The sequence below is a fragment of the Triturus cristatus genome, chromosome 9, assembly GCF_964204655.1.
Source record: "Triturus cristatus chromosome 9, aTriCri1.1, whole genome shotgun sequence".
In the NCBI taxonomy this organism is placed as follows: Eukaryota; Metazoa; Chordata; class Amphibia; order Caudata; family Salamandridae; genus Triturus; species Triturus cristatus.
Window position 1 is genome coordinate 533,476,385 of NC_140592.1, and position 12,281 is coordinate 533,488,665.

At 52.6% G+C, this 12,281-nt stretch overlaps 1 protein-coding gene across 1 annotated transcript in view; it reads left to right on the top strand.

Annotated features, from left to right (window-relative positions):
* Nucleotides 1-12,281, top strand: part of ATG2A (autophagy related 2A) — a 2,561,659-nt gene that overhangs the window by 2,379,366 nt on the left and 170,012 nt on the right. The window lies entirely within an intron of this gene.

A 12,281-nucleotide genomic window follows, 5' to 3' on the forward strand; every position in this document is an offset into this window, starting at 1 on the left:
CCTTTGCTCCTTTTATTCTATAAGTGGAAAGAGAATTGTGCAATATCTGCACATCTTGGATGAGTGCCCTACTTCGATGATAAAACATATTTTTCATGATTTCTCTATCTCTCCAATGTGAAAATTATTTCCACAGGTTCACCTCTGATAGAAGAGATCCAGGAAGGTGAGAGCTTTAGGCCTCATTATAACTGCATGGTATGAATGCATATTTAGGCAGGGACCAGAGTAGCCGTGACTACAGCCAGAGACCCGAATGGGCATCCCACTTTGCCGAAACATGCTGGCATAATTACATGGGTGGATGAATATTATACCTCATTCGATACCCAAGTTTGTTTAGTTTTTAATCATTTCTAAGATACCCATCATTAAAGAATAATTCCAAGGTATATCTCAAGATATTTTTAACTCTGAATTGGATCCCTGCAATAATCGAAAAATGTATTTATCTAAGAACTCCCATCAACGGTTGAGTCTGTCATGGTGGTATTTACCTATTATAGTGATGAAAATTGCCTATTATGAAGCATGCCAGGAGAAGTCGTGAGTGAAGTTATTTTTCCCACATCTTGTGAGATTATGGTAGGGCACCCCCTCCAAAAAAGCTCTTATAGTGACTTGGCGTTGTTGGTCTGGTTATATTTAAACCTGGAGGGCATGACCTGTTTATATTTCTCTTTCTCTCCAGTTGTGATATACCACAGGAAGCATGTCAGAATCCTGGCAGTACCAGCACACGCAAATCGCCATTTCTCAGAGGTCTTGTGGCAAACCTCCCTAGATAGTAGATGTGTCTTGTGCTGGACTGGATGGACAAATGATGTGACTTGCAGAGAAGTTGTTGCTTCATTGGGAATCATGTTAGAGCCTCTGAAAGATGGTACTGGTGGAAAGCATATTGTATCAGGCCATAGTCTGCTCATCTAGCTGGCCTAATCCTCTGTATTAAACAGAACCTCTGTCTTCTCACCTTTTGATTCTTGCTCATCCAGCTTTGGGTGGCAGTGAGACAATTTCCTAGGTGTTCAAATGATTTGCTGTTCTGTTGATCAAACTTGAGCAAAAGCAGAGTATGGCCCGCATATAAGAGTATCTTAAAACCATAGGACCAATGTAGCTCCTGTAGTGGTTACAGTTAAAGATCAAATAGGATGAGCCAGAAACTGGAAAGTTGCTGCTCCTGTTGGCTATTTCGTTCAGGCATGTGTGACTCGAGAGCAGTTAGACAATCCTTATAACAAGTACTGCAGTGGTACTTGGAAATACAGGAACCAGGCACCAAGCAAGCTCCCTGATTAGCCACACACCTCTTCTTTAAGCTTGTTTTTCTGGTGGTAGCATGGTTGAACGGTTCAGGCTTATTCTTGGAGAAGTGGGGGTCAGAATAATTAGGTTAGGCAACACATGTTTCACTCACAATAAATATAAAGTCCAAGCAGTGGTATTCTTTAATATAATGATTTGAAACTTTTATCTGATATGAAGAGAGCACATTCCTTACCTTAGACTATTCCCCAATTGTCAGAATAGATCCAGAAAATCTTGAACAGTACCCCTGCACCCCAGTAAATGGCATCAAACGGCTCCCTGTAGACATCGGACATGCCAGATGTGACGTGTGGGGTGCCTGTATAGGTGCGACTCAACTGTGCTGACTTCAGTTCTTTTCTTTCTTTGCCAACAGGGAGGATTCGCAATCAATGTTTGAGAAATTTTTCAACATTTGTGTAAATATTTTTTTGCATTCTGCTTCCATTATGCTACGGGTGTCCCCTAAGAAACCAGTGGGTTTTAAACCCAGTGGGGCCTATCAAAGGCAAATATCTGTGATGGACTCCCCCTCTGGTTTGTCTGTGATGCCTGGAGCTGTCCACAACTCTATGAACTGTCCCGACCACTGCACCATGAATCCTAAGTCAATTCATGAGCATGTCCCGGTTGTGTGGAAGGGCCTCACCCGCTCTCAGAATCATTCCAGTCGGTCTTCATTGCAGCTGAAGTCGTTGTCGGGTAAGTCCCACAAGCACAAATAATCTAAGAAGTCAAAAGACTCTTTGACCTCACCACACTAGTCCACGTTATCAAACGAGGCACAGGAACAGTCCCACAAGTTGGAGCGCTGGTTCAGCACTCCAGCTGTGGAGCCAGAGCCCGGCTTTTCTCAATGCCTCCCTGAATTTGCTGGAGCGACCACCGCCCAACTCATATTTGAGCATGTGGACCTCTCTGGAGTGTCTTTGGGCTTCACGGGTCTGGGAGGTGCCCTGACTGGACTCCCACCGACAGGTTTGCCTGTGCTAGTCGGACCCTCAGGATCCGTTCCTAGTTCTGGACCAACTCCAGTTGTGAATCCGGGGTTCGGTCCCATGGTGTGTTCCCGTCGCCACCGACTCCATAATCTTTTCAGACTCCGCCACAGAGCCCTACCAGCATCATTTAAAGTTAACATCAGCGCGACCTGGATGGGCCACAATGATTGCCCAGGTCGGAGACAGTGCCTCCTGTCCTTGACAGACCTTGTGGGGATTTTGGTTAGGGTGGGCCTGAGGATCCATATGGTTACCTTCTTCCCCATGAGGACCCTTTGGCACAAGTGAATGGTGGATGTCAGTGGTCTGGATACCTCACCAGACACTGGCCTGCTCTCTCCTCCTGTGTGGCTACGAAAGTAGGGACTTCCTTTGTTATGGTGGTGAGAAGGGCAGCTGAAGTCCTCAACTTTCAGCTGCCCTCTGCATAGGTCATTACCAGTGTCTCGACAGAGGTACTTTAGCCAGGTTTATTCTACACAGAACACCTATTGGCCTTCAGCGGAGCCCTCTCTGAAGTCCTGCTTGGGGCCTGAGCCAAGCTGTGCACGGGAACCCCAGTGCATAGGACAATTTCATGTCGCTCCTGGGGACTCAGCTTTGCACACCCAGCACCGCACTCCTGAGAACCTGGTGGTGCAGGCTTCAATATCCAGAGTGAATCCTGGTACATTTCCTACCACTCCACCAGAAAGGGAATTCAAGAGGCTGGATACCTTAGGGAAGAGGATTTTCTGTTCGCCAGCTTTCCACTGTGGTCAGTGAACACCACTTGTGTCTTGGGCTGATATAGCACACTGTATGGGACTCTGTTGTGCAATGCTGCCTATGGTCTTGGAGGAGGCCCGAACCATCCTGAACCATGCTGTCCCAAATGGCATGGTTTCAGCAAAGTTCGCTATCAGATGCGAACTGGACACAACAGACTCACTGGATGGCCATTGCTTCATCAGTGGCGCTCTGCCTCCATGCCTGGCTGAGATCATCTTGCTTTTTAGGGGATGTCCAGGCATCCTTTTTGGACATACCTTTCAATTGCACTTGCCTGTTTGGTGACAAAGTCAATTCTGTGCTTCAAGAAGAGTAGGGTCACAGCCTGGTCATTGGGGCATGCCATTGCCCCATGCCAACCTCATTCTTCCTTTTGCTTCTACCATGGCTATGGTAGGGACTACCAACCGTGTCCTTTCCAGCAGAGCCAGCAGGCATCCCAGTCTTTTTGTGGCCACAAACGTGACTCCCACAAGTCCTGTGGGAACCAAGGCCCGATATCAGCCTCCAAGCCCCTTTAGTATGCCTGTGCAACAACACACTAGCCCCAATGTCAACATATAACTTCAGACAAGTGTGTGCTTCAAATTGTCCAGTGGGGTTATGCCCTTCCACTCGTAGAAACCCCGCAGACTTGGCCACCTTCCTCAGATCAGCTTAGTGAGGACCACCTCTCCTTGTTGCACCAAGAAGTACTGGCTCTTTTGGCCAAAGGAGCCATTGAGAGGGTGACAGCATCAAAGTAGGTTGTGATTGCTATTCCTGCTACATTCTGGTGCTAAAGAAGAAGGGAGGCCTCCACCCTATATTAGATCTGTGCCCGCTTATTGCCATCCTGAGGAAGGAGAAATTCGAGATGCTAACTGTTGCTAAGGTTCTGTCTGGGTTAGACCCTGGAGACTGGATGGTAGCATTGGACCTGTAGGATGCCAATTTTCATATTTCTTTGCCTGCAGTTCACGGTAGGACAGGAGTCTGAAGTCCTCCTTCATCCCACTAGAAAACGTTGAGGCACTCAGTTAAGATGCATAAAAAACACAAGAAGTCGAAGTGCAATTGGACTACTCCTCGTCCACCGTTCAACATGACGACGGAACATCAGCGTTCGAGGCCTCATTTCTTGGAAGCTACGCCTGGGACTGTTCAGCGCCTTCCCAATTTTCCGGGCGCCAGAGTGACCCCTGCTCAAATTAAATAATTTAATGAGACTATGCACCTTATGTTTTAGCAGCCTGACCCCTCCAGTGCACTGTCTGGGTCAGAGGAGGCCTCATCTGGTTCCACGATGTTGCCTCCAGCGGGTTCCCCATGGATCTGGACTAGCACAGGTGATTCTACTGTGACCTTCCCCGGCGTCTGCCCCTACATCGATGGTGCCGGCAGCACCAGCCCCATTGGGATCCCCGACAAGCCGGAGCCACATCGGCCAACACTGATTCCGGCGCCAACAGGACCCCCCCGGGTCCTAGGTCAGAGCCTGAGCCCTATTCCGAAGGGCTAGGCTTCAGGGAGGAATGTGAATGGTCTCTGGACCTTTTATAAAACCAGCCTTATGAGCAGCATATGGACTGGTGTGAGGAACTGGGTGATGCCAGCGGTCAGTTACAGACTGGAGAGACACAGCAAAGTACACTATACTCTGTGACTTGGACATGACAGACTCTGAGCAGAGCAGTTCTGTTGATAGTGGCCCTCCGATGCCACCACTGGCGGACAACATCTGGCTTTTCGGCGGATGTTCAGGCTTCCCTCATGGACATACCCTTCTATGACACCTGTCTCTTCGGAGACAAGGCAGACTCAGCCTCTTTAAGGACTCAAGGCCAACGGCCAAGTCCTTGGGCCTCTAGGCTGCCCAACTTCCCCTGTCTGCCTTTCGCTCCTTTCATGGCCACAGAAGGGACTTTCAACCATGCCAACCCTATCCCAGGCACAGAGCCGCAAAAGCTTTCCAGCCTCTGCATGAAAGAGGACGCAGTTTCTACCATCCTTGTGGGTCAGGTAGCCAGCAGTCTTGTTCAGCCGCCACCCCCAGGCAGTTACAGCCTCCAGACTCTTCTCATTTTGACCTTTTAGATCATGTGCATCCAGTTGGTGTGAGGATCTGCCATCACCTCCACCACTGGCAGTCTCTAACATCGGACAGGTGGGTCTGCAGATCATACGAAGGAGCTACTCCCTCCCCTTCTAGATTTACCCTCCCTCTATGCCTGACCGGCTGACAGAGGATCATTTGTCTCTGCTCCGCAAGGAAGTCATGGCTGTCTTGGCCAAGGGAGCCATAGAGAAGGTTCTGGTGTCAGAAGTAGTCTGTGGTTGCTATTCCTGCTTCTTTCTGGTCCCCAATAAGGACAAGTGTCTTCGTCCTATCCTAAATCTTTGACCCCCTCAACTACTTCCTCAAGAAGGAGAAGTTCAAGGTGCTCACTTTGGCTAAGGTCTTGTCTGCCCTAGACCCAGCAGACTGGATAGTAGCATTGGACTTGCAGGACGTCTGTTTTCACATCCTGTCCTACCTGCCCATCGCCGCTACCTGCAGTTTACGGTCTCCCACTTCCAGGCTATGGAGGACCTTCTGCATTTGAGGGGGTTCACTGTCAACATGCCGAAATCACCCCCGACTCCCTCTCAGATGTTCCCTTTCATCTGAGCTGTTCTAGGCAGAGTGCCGTTTCTGGCTGATCCTCCTGAACTGCAAATCTTATAGAGACTACTAGCCGCAGATTCCTTCACGTAGAATTATCCCCAGGCGTGAGACTGGATCCGGAAAACTTTCTTGCCCAGCATCCCTGCGTGACGGGGGTACGACATCACGCGACTCCACCCAAACGTCGTCCGCGCCCGTGACGTCAGCGAGGTCACATAAGTCCCACCCTGCAGCGCCGACATCAGTTTTTTCCTTTTCCGCGTACAACGCGGATCCGGTTTGTGCTCGGGCCTGTTTAGGCCTTTCCCTTACGCTATTGCTGTGTGTGGGAACAGTGTGCGAATGCCTTCGGGCTTTAAAACTTGCTCGTCGTGTGGCCGCCTCATGTCGGCGACGGATCCTCATCCCATCTGTATGTGGTGTTTGGGGGAGCACCACGACTCCACTGATTGTAAGGCGTGCCAGCAGATGAAGCCGAAGTCCCGGCGGGAGCACCGGATGAAACTTCTTTCGGCTCGTGTGTCCAGATCGGCGCCTCGTCCGGCCCCTGCGGAGGGTTCTCGGGCCCGCGGCTTCCCTCGCTGACTTCGATCTTCTTCTAGGTCGCAAGAGTGCAGCTCACCTATTGGTAAGTGTCGCAGTATGTCCCCGAGGGTCGGGTTCCTGCCAGTCGGGGGCATGGGCTCACTGCGGGAGGTGCGACCCCGCGTGTCGTCCCCTTATCCGCCGTTTCCCGGCGTGGGGGCGTACAGAGCCCAGATGGAGACATATGCGGCGGCTTTGCAGGCCTCGCTGGCTTCTCCTCCTCCTCCTTCCCCTCCTGGGACATCAGCGGATCCCTTGCAGTGTGCGGGGCCCTCCACGGCGTCGCCGGTGGCTCCTGCCCTGGCACGACTGGTTCAGATCCAGGCTCAGAGGATATGGTGCCGTTGGGGTGCTGCCCTTCGGGGGTCCTTCTTTCGGACCACGGCGCCTCTGCTTCGCTGCAAACTTCCGCAGGAGTCCCTGTGGTGTCGCGGGAGGTCGCCGGGGCTCGGGTCGCACCCCTGAGCCCCCCTCGGTCCTCGGGACAGGTGGCGTCCTTGTCCGAGGCCGAGGTGACGCCGCTACAGCGCCGGCAGCTACTGGCCCTGGCAGCGCCACTGGGGTCAGCAGAGGGCCCATCTCGCCCTGTCACGAGTCATGGCTGGCGGGGGACTCCTCGTCCTTTCCCGGGCCCTTCGCGTCCCTCCACGCAGGCGGCTGCCTCGTCGGAGGTCAGGTCAGCGCCGTTCCGGCGCGACCCCGGCTCCGGCCCAGCTCCGGTCTCTTGCGCCGTGTGCTGTGTCAGAGGTCGCCTCGGCGTCTCCTCCGGCGCCGGTCACAGAAGGTGGCTTACCTCAGGTTGCGGACTCTACGGCTCCAAGCCGACTTCGGGTCGTTGATTCGTCTTTGGACGCCACCTCTTCTCCAGAGGTTCGGCGGTTGCTGGTGTCATCCTCGCCGGAGACGGGCCGCCGTGTCATGGCTTTTTCCCCGACGTTGTTGAAAGGCGGGTCCTCGCCGTCCCCACGACCGCGGTCATCGCCGGAGGAGCCGCAGGTCCCCCACTCCTCGGCCCTCTTCCTTCTGTCCGGCCTTGGCCCTTCCTTCCTCCGGTTGGCTTGGGTGATGGCCGCCTTAGTTTGCAGCCGTCGCCTAACGAGGAGCTGCTTTCCTCTCCGCGGAGCCCCACGGAGGCAGGTGCAGCTTTCGCCTGCGCTGTTTCCACGGCTGTGGGAATTTTGTGTATGGGTGATCCAACTGCCCATTTCCCCACCGATCATCTTTTGGAGGTTCTCCACCAGGGCTCTGGTGGTAGGAAACTTTTGCTTCCCTTCGAGGGTTCACTCCATTCTTCTTTCTTGGGGACTTGGCGACGTCCTGCCATGGGGGACCCGGTGCCCCAGCACCTTTTGCACCGCCACCATCAGGCACCGCGTGTGCCTTTCTCTTCACCCTTCGACCAGAGGCCCCCTTTTGCAGTCTGCCTTTCCTGCTTTGCCGCTGCTGTTGTCTCCCCCGTCACGGGAGGCACTCTTGCTGGACTCCTAGGGGCGCAATATGTTTGCCTCGACCAGTGCGGCTCTGCGGGCTCTTAACACACTGTGTGTTTTGGCTAGGGCCACTTCTTGTTTGTGGGACTCGGAGGAGTCCCTTATGTCTGCTGCTTCTCAGGAGGGTGCCTGTGTGGACTTGCGACACCATGTCTTGGATGGTCGGGAGCTCTGGACATCTCGGAGGTGTTGGGTCGTGCCATGGCTTCTTCGGTGGCCCTTCGTCGTCATGCCTGGCTTCGGGACAGCGTGTTCCCGGAGAATGTTCGTGAACGACTGGTGGACCTTCCCTTCGATGGTGCTGTTTTGTTCCATGCCCCTGCGGACGCGGCCATCCAGAGGTTCTGGGCGGGGCTTCGTCCTCCTCCTCCTCCTCCCCCCCCCCTCCTTCTTCTCATCCTCAGTGACCTGCGTGTTGCTCTGGTTCTTGGAGCTGTTCTTCCATTGGGGCGGGTCGCCCCGGTTATCTGGCTGAGGTTGTGGTTCTGTTGGCTGCTGGCCAGTCCCTTTTTGACTGTGTGTTTTTCCTTTGGATTTTTCACACCATGCTGGGCCTGAGATTGGGCCTTCTGCGTTTCCCATCTGGCTGCTTGATAGGCCACCTGCCGGGTTTTCTTTTGCCGCGGTTCTTTTTGTTGTCCTCTGCTGCGGAAGTTTCTTCCTAAGAGGTTCCCATGTCTTGGGATGTGACATGCCCCATGTGGGGCAGGGTTGGCTGTTAAATAGCCCTGGCATGTGCTGGGGAGTTGTGGTCGCCTGCGGGCTTCTACTCTTAGTGGCGTTATGGTATGTTGCGGATGCAACCTTCTTCTTCGCCTTTTTGCTTGAATATTGGTTCTGTGGTGTTCCTGGTGTCTGGCGGAGCTTGCCAGTGCCGCCCTCTTGTTCTTTCTGCACCGTTGTGCCTTCTTTGGGATTTAGTGGGACTGTCATCCTGCCTTCTCCGCTGCTTCCAATGGGCCTTGCACTCGGTTTTACCTCTTTTCCCTGTGGGGGGATGGCCCCTAACTTTTGGACTCTCTTACGGGCACACTTTGTCCCTGCGGGGTGTTGGACGCTTCTTCCTGGGTGACCTTGGGTGCCCCTTTTCGGCTTCTGCCTGCTTCTTGCTGCTGGCGCCATCCTCTCTGGGATTGCCTTTGCTCTGCCTCTTCTCCTTGGAGTCTCTAGGTTGCTCTTCTCCTTCGGCGCCCTCCTGTTTGGGATTTCCTTTGCTCTGCCTCTTCTCCTTGGAGTCTCTAGGTTGCTCTTCTCCTTCGGTGCCCCCTTTTTTGACCTTGGGTGGAGGTTTTGTTGCTTCACGTGGGCGTGGGGTGTTTGGCCTCTTTGCGCCTTGCCTTATTTCCTCTGCTGAGTGAAGACAGGCTATCTTCTTCTTCTTCTTCATTTCCCTTTACCTGGGGGACGGGGCTCCTCGTCCTGTTTGGGACTCGGCCCCGTACAGGCCTCTGTTTGGCCCTGGTGGGTGGGGTCCTCTCGCAGACCCTCCTTCCCCTTGGGTATGGCTAGGGTGTATCTATTCTACGTGAAGGAATCTGCAGCTAGTAGTCTCTATCAGATGTACGAGTTACTTACCTTCGGTAACGATGTATCTGGTAGAGACGATTCTAGCCGCAGATTCCTTCACAGCCTGCCCTTCCTCTCCGTTCTGCGAGGGCTTGTGATTTGGTCTTTTGCACTCGCTTCCCTGTGGGCGGCGGTGTCTTCTATGAGTACGTTCTTTCCCTCTTTCTATCAGGCTGTTTCTTTTTCTTCCCTGTTGTCAAATAGGAGGTTAGGTTGTTGGTACTTCTGGCTCTTTGCGATCCTTGAGGTTGGGGGCTTTTGGCTGGGCCTCTGCCCTTGTTCCTGATGGGGGTTGTCATACTCTTTGATGGGGATGTCTTCGAGTTTTGTCATTCCCTGTGTGTCCCCGACTGGTTTCCCTTCCTTGTCTTTGGTTGGGATTGTAGATTGTATGTTATTGTGACCTTTTTACATATGTCCCGTTTTGGGAGGGGGGGGGGAGGGGTTGTCTCTGTCCTCGCAGGGTTGCTGCTCTGTCCTTTATTCTTTCTCTGCCTTTGGGTGCTGCAGTGCTGGGCACTGCTTTTTGTGGTGTTGTTCCTCACCATGCCTTTTAGGCTGTTCCTATAGTCTCAAAGTTTTGTCTACTAGCTCCGCGTTGTGGCGCGGAAAAGTTCTCCGAAGAAAACTGACTTAGGCGTGCCGGGTTGGGACTTATGTGACTTCCCTGATGTCACGTGTGCAGACGACGCCTGGGCGGAGTCGCGTGATGTCTCCCCCCGGCGCACAGGGATGCTGAGCAAGCAAGTTTTCTGGATCCAGTCTCACGCCTGGGGATAATTCTAGGAGTCTGGAGAAGGAATCTGTGGCTAGAATCGTCTCTACCAGATACATCGTTACCGAAGGTAAGTAACTCATACGTCCAGGATATTCAGGCTATGATACAGATTTTTCAGTTTCTATCCTGGGTTTCGGAGAGACTGACTGAGACTGCTGGGCCTAATGGCCTTCTATATCCTGCTGGTGACGCATGCCAGATGGCATATGTGAGCTCTGCTCTGAGAGCTGAAGTTCCAGTGGGTTCAGCATCAGGGGAATCTCTCCGACATGGTCCAGATCTCAGAGGCAACTGCAAAGGACCTACAGTGGTGGCTAACGAACGGCAGTTGGGTCAGAGGCAGACCCCTCTCCCTTCCCCAACCAGATCTTACAGTAATGACAGAAGCGTCACTCCTGGGATGAGGTGGCCACCTGGGAGAGTAAGAGATGAGAGGACTATGGTCTCCATCAGAATCCGGACTCCACATCTGCATGCTGGAGCTCCGTGTGATCTGACTGGCATTGAAAGCCTTTCTACCTTGCATCAAGGGGAGGCTAGTGCAGGTGTTCACAGACAACACCACTGCCATGTGGTACCACAACAAACAGGGCGGGATGGGGTTTTGGACCCTTTGTCAAGAGGCCATTCATCTCTGGACATGGCTGGAACAGCAGGGCATGTCCCTGGTGGTTCAACACCTGACAGGTTCTCTGAATGCCAGTGTGGATGAACTCAGCCATCAATGCTTAGCAAATCACGATTGTCATCTCCATCCGGAGGTGGCCCAGGTCTCTCTCAGAAGCGGGGAGCGCCTTGGTTAGATCTGTTCACTGCCAAGAATGTGCAGTGTCAGCAGATTTGCTCGCTGGCGTTTCGCAGACAGCTGTCGTTCGAAGACGCATTTCGTCTCGAGTGGAGCTCAGGTCTGTATACCTTTCCGCCCATACCACTCCTGCCCAGAGTTCTCGAGAAGATCAGAAACGACCGGACCCAAGTCATCCTTGTGGCTTCAGATTGGGCACTTAGACTCTGGTATGCTGAGGTGCGGCAAATAAGCTTTAATCCTCCGATCAGACTTCCCCTTCGGAAGGATCTTCTGTCGCGGCAGCAGGGAGGGTCCTCCACCTAAACTTGTCAACTCTACACCTTCTTGCGTGGAGATTGAGCAACGGTAGTTGATTGCATTCCACCTTGCTCCAGAAGTTTTTTATGTTATTTTGACAGCCTGGCGTCCCACCACCAAAATAGTATACGCCTGCTGATGGAACAAATTTGTAATATATTGTACAGAGGAGTCTCTTGACCCTCTTTTTACTTCCCTTTCTGATGTTTAGCTTTTTATTTTGACTCTTGCCCAGCAGGGCTCTGCTTTGGGCACCCAAAAACGGTATCTGAAAGGCCTTGTACATAAGTTTCCACCTTCCCCCTTCATTATGCTTCAGTGGGACCTTAATTTAATTCTCACCTTCCTCATGTGCGCTCCTTTTCGAACACTTGCATAATTGTCCCCTCCAGCTGCTCATCATCAAAACAGCCTTTTTGGTGGGAATTACTTCTGCCAGAAGGGTCAGTGAGCTGCAGGCTTTATCATTCAAGCCTCCCTTGACAATATTCCCTGACAAGTTGGTGCTTTTCTCTAGGGCCTCTTTCCTTCCGAAAGTGGTAAAGCCATTCCAGGTGGGACAATTGGTCACCTTGCCTACGTTCTACGCTCCTCCACATCTCTCTAAAGAAGAAGAGCGACTCCACCGTCTGGACCCAAAAAGAGCGTTGTTGTTCTATCTTGACCGCACAAAAGAGTTCCAGGTGGACGACCAACTCTTTGTGGGATTCGTTGGAGCAACGAAAGGTCGAGCGGTGCAGAAGGGGACCATCTCACGGTGGGTCATCTTCTGCGTCAAGATTTGCAATGCTATGGCAAAGAAGCAGCCTCCTGTAGGCTTAAGAGCTCATTCCACCAGAGCTAAGGCTGTTACTATGGCGTTGCAAGGTGGCGTTCCAGTCCTGCACATCTGTCAGGAGGCAATGTGGGCATCCCTGCACACATTTACCAAGCATTTCTGCCTTGACAGTCAATTCCACAGGGCCGGCCATTTTGTCTGCTCAGTCCTGCAGGAGTTTCTATTGTAAACTTGTCTGCAGTCCCTTCT